Source organism: Triturus cristatus, chromosome 5_2, assembly GCF_964204655.1.
Source record: "Triturus cristatus chromosome 5_2, aTriCri1.1, whole genome shotgun sequence".
Lineage (NCBI taxonomy): Eukaryota > Metazoa > Chordata > Amphibia > Caudata > Salamandridae > Triturus > Triturus cristatus.
The window spans coordinates 839,235,824-839,255,070 of NC_140588.1; the positions used below are offsets into that span (position 1 = coordinate 839,235,824).

General features: G+C 45.7%; 1 long non-coding RNA gene across 1 annotated transcript in view; it reads right to left on the bottom strand.

Moving 5' to 3' along the window:
- Positions 1-625: 625 nt before the first annotated feature.
- The window catches only part of LOC146829328 (uncharacterized), a 35,730-nt gene continuing 17,108 nt past the window's right edge, over positions 626-19,247 (bottom strand). Inside the window, exon 4 of the long non-coding RNA XR_014961957.1 lies at positions 626-852. This is a non-coding gene — a long non-coding RNA (uncharacterized LOC146829328). The remainder of the gene's footprint in view (positions 853-19,247) is intronic.

The window sequence follows — 19,247 nt, forward strand, 5'->3', positions numbered from 1 at the left end:
AGAAAATGCCTTTTTGTCAGTGATGCATTTGCTGGGTCTCCTAGTGGGCCTGCCATGAAAAGAGAAAACAGGAGTTTTCACACATCCCTTTTATCTCTATTAAGTCTGGAAATGAAGAGCATGCTCCCTGAGAGAGTCTGGATGCTTAAAGTAGAAAGGCTGGCATGCGCACATGCATAGGCTGCAGGAAACATAGCTCCTAACACACTTTTTCCCCATGTTAATTCCCTTAGAGATTGTAGACACAGCTACAGCCCATACCGCTGCATAGAATTACACCGCATTTAGCAGAAAGGTTGCTCTTAGTACAGAAAGAGCCCTTTTTGTTATTAGGTGTAAATGGTGCAGATCGGAGCTTATAATCCCCTCTACTTCCACGGACAGAGTGATTTCGCAGTCACACGCGCACACACACATCACACGCTGGTGGGGCCCATAACACCAACATTCATCCTATCACTCTATCCATGCCATGTATAAGGGGAGACACTTTTCTGTACTTAACCAATCTGCATATACCTTGAGGTCAATGGCATCAACTAGTTGCTATATATTTGGTGAAACATCATATTACACTAAATATTCAATAAACATGACAATAAAATAACCACCCGACACAGTAATTCAAACAGAATATTGTTTATCTAAAATTGTAAGAAAAGCCAATTAAATGCAAGTTCATTTCTCTCATATTTACCTATTCTGGCTAAAAGTAGTTTTCTAAGTCAGAACCGGTCCTCAGCAAAATAGTTAGAGTTTCTAGCCGTCATGTAGAGTCACCATCCTCTCCGTCAGCATCGGGACCTCTGATCATCAGTTCGGGAAGAAGTGGCACTAGACCTCTCTAGTCTACTAATAGACTCCGCATCCGGAGGAGGAGTTTATACTTCACAATGCGCAGGGGTGACGCTTCGCTTTTCACCGCAGCTTCCTGTGTCTGCAAGCGACAGGTGTCACCAAATCATAGCGTGCAGTGGGTAAAATTGTTGCGTTTGTGAGGAACCTGAGCATACGAGCACTTCTAATCCCGGCGCTGGCACGTCAAGCAGACGCCTTGTGGTGTTGGGCAGATCAGTGTGCCTCAGATTGTTTTAGGTGTTATGTGAATGATATGCCATTCTCCATTCCTTACCTGGAGGCGGACTCATCTGGCAAAAGCAGCGGTAACTTGCACGGGACAGCAACGCTGTGTCTCACCCTCGCCGCTACTCACCTCGCTGGATGCGGCTGGGGGGACTACAGCTCCCATCACCCTCTGCTCCTGGCTTACGCATCCCGCGTCACTTCCTGCTACCAGTGCGCCCAGAGGCGCTACTTAACCGGCAGGCTCCCTCGGTGGAGCGGGGGCCATTTCTCTTCCTTACCTGGAGGCGGACTCATCTGGCAAAAGCAGCGGTACCTTGCACGGGACAGCAACGCTGTGTCTCACCCTCGCCGCTACTCACCTCGCTGGATGCGGCTGGGGGGACTACAGCTCCCATCACCCTCTGCTCCTGGCTTACGCATCCCGCGTCACTTCCTGCTACCAGTGCGCCCGGAGGCGCTACTTAACCGGCAGGCTCCCTCGGTGGAGCGGGGGCCATTTCTCTTCCTTACCTGGAGGCGGACTCATCTGGCAAAAGCAGCGGTAACTTGCACGGGACAGCAACGCTGTGTCTCACCCTCGCCGCTACTCACCTCGCTGGATGCGGCTGGGGGGACTACAGCTCCCATCACCCTCTGCTCCTGGCTTACGCATCCCGCGTCACTTCCTGCTACCAGTGCGCCCGGAGGCGCTACTTAACCGGCAGGCTCCCTCGGTGGAGCGGGGGCCATTTCTCTTCCTTACCTAGAGGCGGACTCATCTGGCAAAAGCAGCGGTAACTTGCACGGGACAGCAACGCTGTGTCTCACCCTCGCTGCTACTCACCTCGCTGGATGCGGCTGGGGAGACTACAGCTCCCATCACCCTCTGCTCCTGGCTTACGCATCCCGCGTCACTTCCTGCTACCAGTGCGCCCGGAGGCGCTACTTAACCGGCAGGCTACCTTGGTGGAGCGGGGGCCATTTCTCTTCCTTACCTGGAGGCGGACTCATCTGGCAAAAGCAGCAGTAACTTGCACGGGACAGCAACGCTGTGTCTCACCCTCGCCGCTACTCACCTCGCAGGATGCGGCTGGGGGGACTACAGCTCCCATCACCCTCTGCTCCTGGCTTACGCATCCCGCGTCACTTCCTGCTACCAGTGCGCCCGGAGGCGCTACTTAACCGGCAGGCTCCCTCGGTGGAGCGGGGGCCATTTCTCTTCCCTACCTGGAGGCGGACTCATCTGGCAAAAGCAGCGGTAACTTGCACGGGACAGCAACGCTGTGTCTCACCCTCGCCGCTACTCACCTCGCTGGATGCGGCTGGGGGGACTACAGCTCCCATCACCCTCTGCTCCTGGCTTACGCATCCCGCGTCACTTCCTGCTACCAGTGCGCCCGGAGGCGCTACTTAACCGGCATGTCCCTCGGTGGAGCGGGGGCCATTTCTCTTCCTTACCTGGAGGCGGACTCATCTGGCAAAAGCAGCGGTAACTTGCACGGGACAGCAACGCTGTGTCTCACCCTCGCCGCTACTCACCTCGCTGGATGCGGCTGGGGGGACTACAGCTCCCATCACCCTCTGCTCCTGGCTTACGCATCCCGCGTCACTTCCTGCTACCAGTGCGCCCGGAGGCGCTACTTAACCGGCAGGCTCCCTCCGCGTCGCGGGACGCGCGCGGGCGGCGCCGGGCTTGTGGAAATATGAATTTTTATGGTCAATTGTGTCCCCTATCTTAGACCCCAACGGCTCCATGTACATGCTATAAGTACATGTACGTTCCCTCCAGTTCCAGCTATGAAGACGCAAATACATGTGCGTCCAACGTCAACATGCCCTCTTTCAGATCCGCCATGAATGGGTCGAATATTCCATTTCTAAGTATGAAAGGCCACCGACTCTATGTGGTTCACTTTTCTAGTTTTGTAGTTAAGGCGAGTAGGCCCTGAATTCTGCCATCAAGCCTTTTTCTGTTTCTGCCTCTGAAATGCTCCAGCTTGGACCTGCATCCGTGTCCATGAACTTTGTCTTACTCCCTGCGCGGCTAACGGTGCCTGACGCGGCCTGTTGCCTGCCAAAAACTGTATTCAGCCTTCAAGTTATCTGCTCCGCTCCTCATCCAATGCATTCCTGTCTAGTAGTTTAGGTAAACATCCCTCCAGCTACCGAGCAAAAGGCTCGGCCTCGCTGTCTTTTTGCAAGTAATTCATAGCCCCTGTTACTATGAAAGATTCCTGCCCCCTCGCATCACATGTAGACACATAGACGCTTGTACACGCACTAACAGTCAGTATAGAATAGGATCTGTCCGAGAAGACCCTTCCTTCCAGATAATATAGTTCCTTAAACACAAGATATTAGATATGATTTAGGACTAGGTTGTCCTGACACCCCATACTTCTGTCTCCACATGTAGGGCCAAATCTCAAGTTCCATTCACCCTCTAGTTGTACGTCAATCATGCGTCATGCAGCTGCGCGCGCATCTCTGTCAAATATTTCTGCTGACACTGCAGGATTCTCTTATGGATCCACCCACTTGTGACATCATTTTTAATGACGTTTCTAGTATACGCCTATTTTTCTTTACGTATGTGTATTCTTATCTGTATTATCAGCTGTTACGCCTCCTGCATCTGTCCTAATGCAATGCTTTCCATATAAATATTGTTACTTGTCAATAATGTATTGCTGATCCCTTCCTGAACCTTCGTGGTGATGGAATATGATTGCCTAGTTCGAACTATAATTCCTTTGTAAGGAATAAAACCCTTTTCAGAACCTCTAATACCACGGATTCTGCCTCTTATTTTGACTGAGTTATTCTTACTAGACTTTACCGCATAAAAAATAGTACAGGTAATTTAAATATTTACCACATAAATTGGCGCCCGAACAGGGACACTTTCTCATCTCACGCGCCGGAGGTGCGTTGCAGGCCCAGTCTCCTGCCACAGCCGGACGGACAACAACGCGTACCCGCAGGATTTCCTGTATCTCCCTCCGACCAAGCGGGGGTGACTGAGGCTGCGATCAACACCCAGACGAGGCGGTGAGAAGTGCGAAGTATCCCGACCAGAGCCTAGCTGAGAGAGCAAGATCCGAGGTATACAGAGGCCCATCAGGTTCCGAAGTTCCGAGTCGAGTCGAGTCCAGTTCGGTCCAGTTCAGTTCAGTTCCGAGGCCTTCCGTTCCGTGCTACCCGGTGAGTACCGTTGCTGGGGAGGCAGTTAGACGTGCACATTAATTTGTGCCGGTCCTGACGGGTTTGGGTACACAGATCCGGTCTGCACTGTTTTAGCAGTGTATCTGTACTGTTTAGCAGTATATCCAGTATGTTCATGTATATAAATCAGTATTATCTAGTATTAGTATTATGTCAGTAACTAGTTTTCTTCTAAATTATCATTGTCCGTTTAAAAAAAATTAAAATGTTAAATGTTAAATGTTTTACTGGGTCCAAAAATTGTGGTATGAATGAGTGTTCAATATTGTGTCTATCGTATTAATTGTGTTCAAGTCCAGTTCAAGTAAGAACCAAGTAACAAAGTTTAAAGATGCAGTTCTTTTCAAAATTAAGACAGATCAAAACTAGAAAAGGAGTACTCGAAGAAGCTGTTCCCATTCCACCTAGGGACACTCCAGGGTATTTTATGTATCATAAACATGGCCTAGATGCCGTATTATATCTTGACTTATGGGTGGACTACACCAAGGATCTAGCAGAAAGTCAGAGGTGGCCCGCAGCTGGGACATGGGATGCAGATTGCATCATGAGAGTAGAAGAAGAATTATGGAAAAAGAAAGCCAGACAGTCACAGAAAGATGCTATTGAGTTATGGCGTAAAGAATCGCATAGGCGTACAGAGAAAGCGCTCAGACTGGAAGAGAAAAGTAGGGAGAACTCAAATAGAGCCCGAGAAAACGTATTAGTTAAGGAAGGTATCCGAGTAAAAACAGAACAAGTAGACAGACAACGAAACACTCTTATGAATGGTATGTATCCTCTTTTGGCCGAAGGTTTACCTAAGGCCACCCCGGAAATACCGAAAGATTTGCCACCCCTATTACTCCCGATTAAAGCACATCCCAAGACCGCAAAAGATATTTTCCTTTCCTCCTATTTAGACGACGTAGCTCCCGAATATGTTAATGATCCACCACACACGCCACCCGTCGTTGGAGCTCAACACCGAGATCATCTGCCCCCACATCCGCAACAACAAACTCCTCCGCACAATCCAACAGGTCCATCTGTTTCCACCGATTTTCCTGCATCCACAGTCTCTACCTTACACCCCACAAATCCTTTCATGCCTAGCACCTCAGAAGGTGCGACAGCAATTTTTGCCACACCACCATCAAGAAGCAAATCGTCTCTTAGAGATTTAGCAAACCAACGTACACCCCAAATAGCAACATCCGACATGTTTAAGGAACATCTTGTAGATTGTAGATATGATCCAGTGCCCGGTAAAAATGACAGAATGGTGCTATCATCACTACGTATACGATGAGCCTCAATATATTTAACGACGCTACCAGGAATGATTAAACATTTAGACAATATATATCGCTTTGTCCAAACAGGGCAAGGCCCTGAAAGTATTGACGAAGCCATGGAATACCAGAAAGCGGATATACAGAGACAACTGTTACGTTTCTTCATAAACTGCTTGATCAGAGACAGAGATAGGTCCGAGGTAGACCAGGATGTAATGCAAGTACTTACCCGATGGGGTCAGAATATATCCGAGGGAAAGCATGATAAACAGACATGCATAGTAGTTATGTGCCGAAAGATCCGCAAAGAAGTAGAACGAATACATAAAGCCAGATTAGAGGCAGACAAAACTGAATCAGAGGGAGAGGAGGAGGAAGAATCAGAAATGCCCACAGGACAATTAGAAACGATAGCTTATGTAGGTAGGGGAAGACCTTGTAACAATACCAGATACTTTAATGACCCGATACGCCCGATACGTCCAGAATGTAACAGACATTTTCAAGCCCCTATGTTAAATATGAAGTCCCCTGAACACTTATTCCAGGCTGCTGATAAATTACTCCGAGACCGAAGGGGGTATCATATGCTCGATTCTATGGATGAACAAGAATTAGCCAGGTCAGCAGTACAATGGGCTGACAGTTCTGAAAAATACAGTGATGATGCGTTGGCACACACGTTTTTGAATCTTACCCCAGACGAACAGCGTTTAGCTGGTATATACATGATACAACATCTCGTTATATTATATAGAAGCCAACACTCCGATCCCGGTCCCCTGCCTGATATACTGATAGAATTACTCACGAATAGATGGAGAGGTTCAGGTACTGATTTAATTAAGGAAATTCTAGAATATCGACACCAGTACATTGTCTTCGTATGCCCAGAGCATGTTTCAGTTCCCCCCAAGTTGGAAATAAAAACTTATCACATAGACAGACAGAATCCCTTACGCGAAGTGCACCCAGTCAGAGGTGAGGACAATATTTTTAAACGCGTGTTTGTGTACGCGCCCATAACTAAAATTGAATTATTAGAGATGAAGAAAGTAGTACCTAGCCATGACAAAGACCCAGCAGGTTTCCACCGTGAGATAAAAGACATGTTACTCTTGGGAGAGTATACTTACCCGGACCTTATGAAAATATTAAAAGTCCTATTACCCGCCGGTATTTACGAGAAACTCAAAGAAAAGGAATGGGAGGTGGGAGACCAAAAGATAGATTGGACAGTATTAGAAAACGAAGAAAAGGCCCGAGCTGCAGGTTCAGGGCTTGGGGAAAGGACTACAGCATTACCAGGATTATTAGTGCAGGTACTACCACGTTTATTAACTACGAAAAAGGAAGATTGGGGTGCAATCTCAGCCTGTAAACAAAAACAAGATGAAGACACTAGTGATTTCTATTCCCGATTTGAAAAATGTTTTGGTATTAATAGTGGCATAAAAGCAAGCAGTGAATCGTATCCACATCTGTTTGTGACAAAATTAGTTGAGAATTCCCTGCCCCAAGTCAAGAGTAGAGTACTAAAATTCGAGAGTACCTGGCAAGGAAACACACCGTCACAGATGTTACAAATGTTACAATATCATCACAATAGAATTAGGGAAGAACAAGAACATGAACAAAGACGTATGAAGGACACGAAAATGAAAATGCTTGTTGCTCAGTCAGTTCCAGCTGACGGTCATAAAAAGGGTATGACACAGTCCAATGATTCAGTAGGTCCTGTTAGAGGGACATGCAACTATTGTAAACAGCCAGGTCATTATATACACGATTGCGCAGTTCTGAAACATAATATCTCTACGGGTATAACGAAAGAGAGACCACGTCCGCCTAGACAGGATCAGATCCAACAACAAGTACCTCAGAATATACAGCCTATGCCAGCTGTACAACAGACCGTACCACAACCACAACAACAACTACAACAACAGCCACAGCCTATTGCTGCAACACAAAACACGACACAACAGATGTACCAGTATGCACAAAATGACTACCCAGAGTATCAGCGCTACACATGAAATAGCCTAGAGAGGGAAGTTGGCTTACCCCTTATTGAGGTTCCAGTAGATCAAGAAGGTCCTTATGTACAAAGTCAGTTATTAGGGAAAGATAGAAAGTTTCTACTCGATACAGGGGCAAGCAGAACCACTATCCGTCACAGCGAAGTCCCAGGGGTACCCCTCTCAGGCTCACCAAATATTTCCCTTGGTTTTTCAGGAAAGCCTACTGTTAACGAAGTATCGCAACCACTTGCATTTACAGTTGGTCCATTAACACGGACTACAGATCTATTACTTACGAAATCATGTCCAGAAAACTTGTTAGGTATAAAAACATTGAAGGCTCTAGGAGCTGTAATATGTTGTTCTCCGGAAGGAGTACGACTATTTTTGCGTGACTTTAAAGGTCACTACGTGTCTATAGACATGGATCACCGGTTACAGAATCTACCTGCACATTTATGGGCACAAGGCCCCACTGATGTAGGTTGTATGCACATTACACCATATCGAGTCACACTCAAAACAGGAGTAGTACTACCACGAATGCGACAATACAAATTACCGCCAGATGCTGTTGTGGCTTTACTGCAAATCATTGACGAGCTCATCGCACAAGGAGTGGTTGTAGAAACCGACTCCAATATATGTAATTCCCCGATAATTCCGATTCTTAAACGAACCGATCCAAAAGCACCACCAGTATATCGATTAGTTATTGATCTGCGAGAATTAAATAAATGCATTGTACCACAATACCCCGTGGTCCCAGATATCTCTTCATTATTAACGGCCATAGATTCAGAAGCAACGTTCTTTACTGTAATTGATCTCAAGAACGCTTTCTTTAGCGTCCCAATCGATCCGGAAAGCCAATATTTGTTCGGATTCAGTTTAAATGGACGAAGTTTTAAATTCACACGCGCACCTCAAGGATTCACAGAAAGCCCCAGCATCTATAGCCAAGCACTGAAAAGAGAACTTGACAGTATTCACATGCCAGCTAACACTGCCCTGCTTCAATACGTCGATGATCTGCTGATCACCGCATGAAGCGAACCTGAATGTGAAAAAGCATCACTGACGGTTTTACATTTCTTAGCCGACAAGGGGCACAAAGTGTCCCCTTCGAAACTACAATTCTGTGTACAGCAAGTTGTGTACCTAGGGCACTTGCTGTCCAAATGGGGGAGACAGCTCACACCTGATCGCATCCAGTTAATTGTAAACATGCCACCACCCAAGACACAAAAGGAGGTACGGGCCTTCATAGGCCTCACTTCGTACTGTAGGCAGTGGATCCCCCAATATGCATTTTTAGCTAAACCACTCATTCAGTTAACAACACAGGAGGCAGCGACACCGACTGTCCTCCCTTGGACTCAGGAACATACACAAGCTTTTGAAAGCTTAAAGAAAGCTTTATGCCAAGCACCTGTTTTAGCAACGCCATGTTACAGCAAACGTTTTACACTTTTTGTTACAGAACGTGAAGGTACTGCTTTGTCAGTACTCACGCAGGAACAAGCAGGATCACACAAGCCATGTGCTTATTTTTCTAGTACATTAGATCCCGTAGCTCAGGCTCTTCCTGCGTGCCTGAAATCAGTCGCAGCAACAGCTTTAGCAATCAGACAAAGCGACGCCATAGTGTTAGGACATCAATTGACAGTACAAGTACCACACGCAGTAGAGGTTCTCCTGAACCGGACCCAAACACAACACTTGACTATAGCAAGACTGACGGGTTACGAATTAACATTGTTCCAGCCACACATAGAAATCAGACGCTGTAGTACATTAAATCCTGCCACACTTTTGCCATTAAATGGAACAGACCCATTGGCACATGATTGTATTGAAGTCATTACTATTACAACGAAACCCAGACAAGACTTGACAGATATTCCATTATCAGACCCAGACCTGACATTATATGTAGATGGTTCATGCATGAGATCAAATGCAGGAGAATTAGTGGCCGCTTATGCAGTCACAACAGACACTGAAATTATTGAAACAAATTGTATCGATACCTTGTCAGCTCAAGCAGCAGAGCTCATTGCTCTGACACAAGCCTGTATTCAAGCCAAAAATAAGAAAGTCAACATATACACAGATTCACGTTATGCATTCGGAGTCGTCCATGACTTCGGCGTACTGTGGCGAGAGAGAGGTTATTTAACTTCTCACGGTGCCCACATCCAGCACGGTCCCCTTATTCAAGCTCTGTTAGATGCAATACATCTGCCTACTTCAATATCTATCATGAAGTGTAAAGCCCATACAAAAGTAACTGACATTATTTCTCAGGGTAATGACCTAGCTGACAGAACAGCTAAACAGACTGCTCAGAATCAGACTCGTCCAATTGACACGACAAAGACAATAGTTCCGACACCAACACACTGCATGACAGTTAAGGATCCCGCCCTTGATGTAATTGACATACAGACACATGCTACACCAGAAGAAATAAAGAGATGGACTGAATTAGGAGGGATCCAAACGGATCAAGGATGGATGACGAAGGGAAAATCTATATGGTTTCTCCCCGACTCAATGGTTCAGGTCATCATTAACACAATACATAGTCCAGCGCACCTAGGAGAGAAAGCTATGCTAGACAGTATTCAACACATTTGGTTTAATAAACACTTACGAGCAGCGGCTAAACAGAAAGTACGTACCTGTATGATTTGTTGTCAGTTCAATCCAGGAAAAGGCGTACCTGTAGACCAGGGTGGATTTCAACCCCCCGATCACCCTTTTGAAGTCCTCCAGATGGATTATATCCAGATGGAACGTTGTCGAGGATTCAAATATGTCCTCGTAGTTGTATGCGCTCTTTCCCGGTGGACAGAGGCGTATCCCGTCTCAGATTACACTGCCCCGACTACTGCCAAACAGTTAGTTCGAGAATTCTTCCCACGGTATGGTTTGCCCCGTATCGTGTACTCAGATAATGGCCAACCGTTCTCATCCGAGCTCATGAAACATGTTTCACTTCTGTTAGGCTACCAATGGAAATTCCACTGTGTCCGACATCCCGAGGCAGCAGGTCTCGTGGAACGACATAATCAAACTCTGAAAATTAGACTGTCAAAAATATGTAGAGAAAAAGGTGTCGACTGGATAGTAGCTTTACCAGTTGCGCTCTTTTACATGAGAATGGTAGCACACTCTCGAACAGGGCTATCCCCGTATGAGGTGATCTCCGGTAGACCACCAAATATGTGGGGGACGCCTATACCTCGTAAAATAACTGATGTTGATTGTAATATGCTGACAGATTACCTGGCTTCCTTGATGTCTGCACTACAATCTTGTCGTTCACAGGTAGCTGCAGCTTTTCCCGACAACACTGAGGGGAAGCCCCACGACGTGGTTCCGGGGGACCTCGTGTTTTTGAGGAATTTTGACAGGAAGAGCCAGCTGGAGCCTCGGTGGCGGTCGCCGAAGCTCGTCATTTTGACCACAAGGACAGCCGTGAAGATTGAGGGACGTAAAGGGTGGTTGCACTCGAGCCACATCAAAAAATTTTATGGACTACCGTCCGACGTGAACCCTCAGCCCTGCATTCCCTCACAGACTGATTCAAAACTACCCCTGGTTGAACAAACCAAGAGTGAAAACTATAAACTGAAACTAAGGTCTAGCAAGTCAGACAATTTGATTGTTTAAGTCCTCTCCAAGGTGAATCGGTTGAATTTGTCTCTGACATGTATCCTCTAGACCGAAATAGAGAGAAAAATGGACAGAAACAGCTCAGGACACATGCGTACTGTAAATCACTTCGTAGTCACTGCATAGTGACATTGTTAATTATGTTTTTTCTAAGTCTTCTGATTATTATCTCCGGTATATTATTACACATGTATTACCCTATTTACAAGCGTGCTTCCAATGCTACTACCGAACACTCTTTTAGCGAATTACCCCCACATGAGTTGTCCTATAGATTTGCGCTGCGCAATAACACATTCATTAGTATGTTACATCATTCTCATCAGACCAGCAATGCTACCAATTGTTGGATATGTGGCCGACTCCCTCCCTATCAGAAATACAAGGGAGTTCTGCCCCTCTTTCCGTATCCATTCACACACAATGGCTCCTGTGGAGCATGGTTTAGTTTGATTAATTCCCTAAATTCAAATACAGTAATTTACCAAGACAATTGGGTATGGGGAAACCTGAACCTAGTTTTACTTAAAGTCTGCTACCCTAACAAGGAGGGACTTCCCAAAAGAACAGGAACTGATCTAGAAAATGAAGTATATGGATTAGGTAACTTTACACTTAATCTTATGATCCTGAATATTGAATCCGAAGCTACACCAATCTTGCCCGCTATGTCAGTATTTCCAGTTAGAGGCAAATTATGTGTAAGAAAGAATGGTTCAAAACACATGGGCCATAGTAAATGTACCACTGTAATAGAATTCAGTGATAAAGGCAAATCTACATTTAGAGCTTCCCGTCACTCCTACTTCATCTGTGGTCACACCGCATATATACGCCTACCCCTAGATTGGGATGGTACCTGTTACATTGCATTCCTTCTGCCACCTGTTTTCCTAGCCCCGCCTGATTATCATAGGAACACCCATTTAGTACACAATAGACAGCAGAGAGACCTCCCGATTGTCGACTACACTGAAACAGCATGGGAGAAATACACAGATTTCAATAAAGGTTTCTTTCCCTACATAGGTACAGTCACCAATAGTAAGCTGATACGTAGATTAACTAGAACCCTTGAAGCAGTAGTGAATGAAACTACTTCCGCTTTGGGCAACTTAACGGAGGAGCAGTCTGCGATGCGGATTGTTGTTCTCCAAAATCGTCTTGTCCTTGACGTCATTCTGGCCGATAGGGGCGGAGCTTGTAGGGTCATCGGATCAAGTTGCTGTGTTTTCATACCAGAAAACGCGCCGTCAGTATATAAAGCCATAACTCGACTTCATAAGATCGTAAGCCAGATACACCAGAATCCAGGCACCTGGACTTGGTCCGGTTGGTTCTGGAGCGTGTTGTCAGCCTGGGGATGGAGGATCCTATCCTTCCTAGGTATTGGCTTTCTCATACTATTCAGTTGCTGCTTGTGTCTACAATGTGGGCCAGCGATTTGTGGTCTGTGTGCCACATCGTGTATCCCGCCTTCAAATTTTCATTCAAGATCTCGGAAGAAGAAAGAAGAACAAATGATGCTATATGAACAGATTGATGGATTAATGAAGATGGATATTTCATGAGGGTCCGTAGGGGACAAGGAGGGAATGTGGAAATATGAATTTTTATGGTCAATTGTGTCCCCTATCTTAGACCCCAACGGCTCCATGTACATGCTATAAGTACATGTACGTTCCCTCCAGTTCCAGCTATGAAGACGCAAATACATGTGCGTCCAACGTCAACATGCCCTCTTTCAGATCCGCCATGAATGGGTCGAATATTCCATTTCTAAGTATGAAAGGCCACCGACTCTATGTGGTTCACTTTTCTAGTTTTGTAGTTAAGGCGAGTAGGCCCTGAATTCTGCCATCAAGCCTTTTTCTGTTTCTGCCTCTGAAATGCTCCAGCTTAGACCTGCATCCGTGTCCATGAACTTTGTCTTACTCCCTGCGCGGCTAACGGTGCCTGACGCGGCCTGTTGCCTGCCAAAAACTGTATTCAGCCTTCAAGTTATCTGCTCCGCTCCTCATCCAATGCATTCCTGTCTAGTAGTTTAGGTAAACATCCCTCCAGCTACCGAGCAAAAGGCTCGGCCTCGCTGTCTTTTTGCAAGTAATTCATAGCCCCTGTTACTATGAAAGATTCCTGCCCCCTCGCATCACATGTAGACACATAGACGCTTGTACACGCACTAACAGTCAGTATAGAATAGGATCTGTCCGAGAAGACCCTTCCTTCCAGATAATATAGTTCCTTAAACACAAGATATTAGATATGATTTAGGACTAGGTTGTCCTGACACCCCAGACTTCTGTCTCCACATGTAGGGCCAAATGTCAAGTTCCCTTCACCCTCTAGTTGTACGTCAATCATGCGTCATGCAGCTGCGCGCGCATCTCTGTCAAATATTTCTGCTGACACTGCAGGATTCTCTTATGGATCCACCCACTTGTGACATCATTTTTAATGACGTTTCTAGTATACGCCTATTTTTCTTTACGTATGTGTATTCTTATCTGTATTATCAGCTGTTACGCCTCCTGCATCTGTCCTAATGCAATGCTTTCCATATAAATATTGTTACTTGTCAATAATGTATTGCTGATCCCTTCCTGAACCTTCGTGGTGATGGAATATGATTGCCTAGTTCGAACTATAATTCCTTTGTAAGGAATAAAACCCTTTTCAGAACCTCTAATACCACGGATTCTGCCTCTTATTTTGACTGAGTTATTCTTACTAGACTTTACCGCATAAAAAATAGTACAGGTAATTTAAATATTTACCACAGGCTGAGCCCGGGACAAGGGCGGGACCGTCTGTGGCCGTCCGTGGATGACGGTGGATGGGACGGGCCGCGAATCCTGGTTGAATCGGAACACATCTTGCACAGGTATCCACACTCTGATAACTCGAGGGTTAAACTCTGCATCTGGTAGTAATTGTGACAGTGACACTAAAACCCATTTTCGCCAGTGCAAGAGGTTAGTGAAATACTGTTAAAGACCCAGGGAGACTCAAGGAGTAAGGAGGATAACACTGTGCTTTCAACAACTATGTCTACTAAACCCAAAACCAGGTCAACCAAAAGCAAATTAGTGACCCCAGCAAAACCCAAAAAGTCAGTGTCTGAGAATGTAATTGCCGCTCCACACAAGAGTACCCCCACTGCAATAGACCTAATGTTACAGAAGGTGGCGGGGGAGATAGAGAGAACGGAAAGACGCATATCTATGTCGCTAATCCCTGTGCCACTTTCACCTACCCAGCCGGGGGCTTAGAACTCGAGTCTCCTAATGCATGGGGTCAGTCATGAGGAACCAGTTGACGAGGTTCCATGTACCCAGCCAGTCAGGGAAGAGGACCCTTTGACAAACAGGGAAGGGACTGTAGCCCCGGCGACGAAAGGGAGGAAAGATGGGAGGAAAAACACAAAAACACGTCATCAGAAGCGCCCCGTTAGAAGCTCCAAACAGAGAACTATGGACCACGAGCACTCCAGACAAGAAACAAATGCCCGTTTTGTCCCCCCAGGTTGGCTAAATGAGATAGTCTTAGACCTAAAAAACCATCTAGAGGCATTTATAGCCAATCAAATTAAACCATTGATTAGCAAACTGGACAAAATAACACATGAAATCCAGAAACAGGCTAAAGTGAAGGACATACAAACCTCAAACCAGGGAGGTACGATCACACCAGATACGAATGCCCCATTGCAACGACCCCGGCAGATAAATAATTGCGCAAGCACTGCCAAGTGTAGCATCGTACAGGTACACACTGAGCCAAACACAGCAGAAGAGAGGGGCACTGAGGGAATAGGGAAACACCAAGGGAATGGGGGAAGTGAGCTACCACCAAGACAGGAATTAGTTACGCCCTTACCAATAGGACCCTCTGCTGCATTTAAACATGATTCCAAAGATCACGAGAGACACCAAGCTCACCTCCCATTAGTCAACCTCCCCCCGGAAGCAAGCCCTTTTGTAGTTATATTTACAGGGGTCCCTGAAAATAGAATAGGGCAGAGAGAATCACAACTGGAATTGAAGGGTAAAATTGCTAATTGGCTAAATTTTCACAGACCCCTACAACCAGGCCAAGAGGGAGAAATCCAACACGTGAGAAGGGTTTACTGGGTAGGCTCTAGAAGGAAATACAGGGAGGGTAACTGCGTCATCGCACATTTTAAAAACCCAAATTTGGTGGAGTACATATTAGAGAACTGCAATAGGAATGCCACAAGCACAATTAGGACCATGCCGGTAGCCTACTTCTATCCCAGAAAATTGGGGGCTTATCCACAAAATCCAAAACAGGGGAATAGAGACAGACATGGGGACGAGTATTGGGCAAGGCAAAATGATACCAGTACACAGCACTACCTACATCAACTAGGCCCTCAGTGGACAAATAGATATACCCCCTTGTACTCACTCGATGGAACAGAATGACTAGGGTCTCCAGGAAGGCCTAGCATAGCTACTAATAATGGAGGGAGGAGTATAGTGATAGGATCTATGGAACGTATGAACCCAGAAATGAAGCAAGTACCAGATGCCCCGACGCTTAACGCTATAAAAGCGGGGTCAGGGAATTGTATAAGTCCAGCACAACAGGGCCAAGTCGGAAGTAGTATCCAGGAGACCAAGACAAAAATCCTATCTTGGAACATTGCAGGGCTAGCTGGTAAATTTGAAGATCAGGAATGGAGGAAGGATTTGCAGCGTTATAATATATTAGTTTTCCAAGAGACCTGGGCAGTTGATCCGGCAAGGTATCAAATAGAGGGCTATAAGGGCTTTGGGGTCCCCGCACAAGAAAGTAGATCAGGAAGAGCGAGAGGTGGGTTATCTATCTATGTCGATTTAACCCTGGAAGGGAAGTGGACAATTCCACACTGGACATCACATACTCTCCAGGTACTCAAGCACCAGGGTAGAAGGCACAAATCACAATTTTTTAACCTCTATAATCCTGGGCCCACACTAGGGGAAAATCCAGTATTAAGGGAATTAGATAGCAAACTGAGGGAACAGGTAAAACAGACAAATAAGGGGGGAAATCCAATCATCTTTTTGCTAGGGGACTTTAATTGTCACCTTTGTCCTCACCTCGCCACTTTAGAAAAAGACTGGGACAGCTGTTAGCAGCATAAAGGACCGCATTTTGAGCATACGCAGGAGGGCACACTATTATCCTCAATGTTGGCTACCTACTCACTGGCGCACACGATGGACATGATACCTCGGGTGGGGGAGGACTCATATATCCCCACATTTAAAGGCAGAGGTAGTTCCTCCACAATTGATTATATAATTTTATCAACCTTCGGTTTATCTAAAGTCACTAAGGTAAAAACAAAATGGAGTCCCTTTAGTGATCATAACCCTTTAACTATAGAACTGACACACATGGACCGTAGGAACAACACGAATGAAAGGGAGGGGAGGTTGCAGCTTGAAGCTCGAGGAAGGCGCTTGAAGTGGATGAAAATAAACCCACAGGACTTCTATAAAACTCTAATTTTGAAAGGGGGGAAATACGTAGAGGATTGCTTAGACCTCCAAATAGAAGGTTCAGACCTAGTGTCCTCCTTTGAATCACTAACAAAATTAGCAGACACACTTTTAGAAACAAAAGGCCCCAGCAAGATATCAACTAACCCACGGTGGTTTGACTCCAACTGCTCGAAAGCTTTAAGGAATTTGAAACAAGCACTAAAAAGCAAACCAAGGGACACGGCAATAGTGGCCAAACTGAGGCAAACCTACAAGGCCAAAATTAAGGAGAGAAAATCAGTAGTACAGGCAGAGGTATGGGCAGACTTGAGAGAGGCAGGAGAAAACCGGGACTATTGTGAATTCTGGACAATAGTAAATAGGCCTTGTTTTCAAGATAGCTCCGCCCCAATTATTAGCACTAACATTCTCCCAGAACAATGGGTTAGTCACTTCGAGGGACTGTACAATAATGCGAAGGGGGTATTGGAAGAGGGTAGGTGGGAAGGGAATAGGAGTGTAGATTTAACTTTCTCCCTGGAAGAGCTCAAATTAGAAATTCAAGGGCTCACCCCCAACAAAGCACCGGGACCAGATGGGACACCTCCAGACCTGTATAGAAGCAATATAGACCTGTGGGCTCCTATTTTAACAAGGGTCCTAAATGCAGCGAATAGGTCTGGTCTACCACGCTCCTGGTCCACCGCCCTAATAGTACCTATCTTCAAGAAAGGGAGCCGAGAAGACCCGAAATGCTACAGGCCGATTTCTCTAATCGACGTCTCAGCGAAAATTCTGGGACGGGTGATACAGGCTAACAAACTGGACAGAGGAACATTGCACTTTAGTGGACACCCAGTATGGTTTCAGAGGGGGGAGGTCAACAAGCGACCAGTGCCTGAATCTGTATTTGTTAACAGCTAAATACACCAAAGCCTCCACTGGAACCGTTTTCATGGGGTTCATGGATTTGGTAGCTGCTTTTGACAATGTCAATAGAACTAAACTCTGGGCCATGATGTTTAACCTGGGTATGGAGGCGGAGTTGATTAACATTCTAAAGGAACTCCATTGGAATACTACGGCTAAAGTACGTTTCACCTTGGATGGGGGCTGCACGGATGCTTTCCCCTGCACAGGAGGAGTAAGACAAGGATGCATCCTTGCTCCTTTTCTTGTCTTGCTATACATAAATGGCCTGGAACGACACCTCATCTCTCTAGCCGCAGATTGTCCAAGAGTAGGATCACGACAAATACCTGTCCTTTTGTACGCGGACGACGCGGTCCTGCTGGCCCGCACGCCAAGGAGTCTACAAATCTTGGTGAATGGGTTTGTTGAATTCATGGCTGACCTAGATCTGGCAGTGAACTTGAAAAAATCATTTGTCTTGGTAGCAGGGAAAAAACCAGCTAAGAAACCACTGTTCAAGATAGGGCCACATGTCCTGTAAACGGTAAATACTTTCCCTTACCTGGGCCTGCTCCTGGACTCTAACATGTACTTTAAGCCTTTGGTAGACGAACATTGTTCAAAACTTACATCATCCAATAGGGCAATTTTAAGCTTTGCACACAGACTGGGTCGGTGGAGCCCGGAACAGATTATGACACTCTATGGGTCCATCACTAAGTCAAAGGCCCTTTATGGGGCAGAGGTGTGGGGATTTACGGATGTGACTAAATTGCAAATCGAAGAAGACAAGTTCCTCCGCCGAATTCTCAGAATCCCAAAATCCACCCCTGCGGACATTGCTCATCTTGAACTGGGGATGGGCTATATCTCTGACGAGGTAAAGATCAGACCAATTACTATGTGGACAAGAGTATGGACCAACCCAGAGGCGGAATTAACCAGGGAAATTGTTAAAGACTGTTTGCTAAGGGAAAACACACTTGAAATTCCATGGTTGAAATATGTTAAAAATACCTTGAAAAGTATTCATCAGACACATTTGTTCTTGGATCATACGCAGATTACAACCATGTCTAAACTTATAGTAAAGAAACTGTTACTGGAAAACTTTGCAAGTGCTAGACTCAAAGTGGGACAACTTAAGAGAACAGTAACTGCACATGGTTTGGTAGCAAACAGGGCAGGCATGGAACCATATTTGTTTCTAATGCACAACCAACAGGACAGATTTTTAATGTGCCGTTTTAGGCTCAATCTTTTACCTAACATTTTAGCTTACCCCGCGGGGTTCACCACAACGATTGAGCAGAAGGGTGCCTGCGGCTGCGACAATAAGTCTCCGCAGGACACCCTTCATTTTGTACTTTTATGTCCATTTTATCAATTTCCAAGGCGCCGCTTCCTGGTCCAAATACTGAAAAACCAGAAAATACGCCAAGCAAAACCAGCCCTGTTGTTTTTACAAAAAGCAAATGATATGTATACTCTCTATGCTATCTCAAATTTCCTAAAAGTTACTGTTAGACTTAGGAATACAAGGAACTAATATAATCGTATTTACA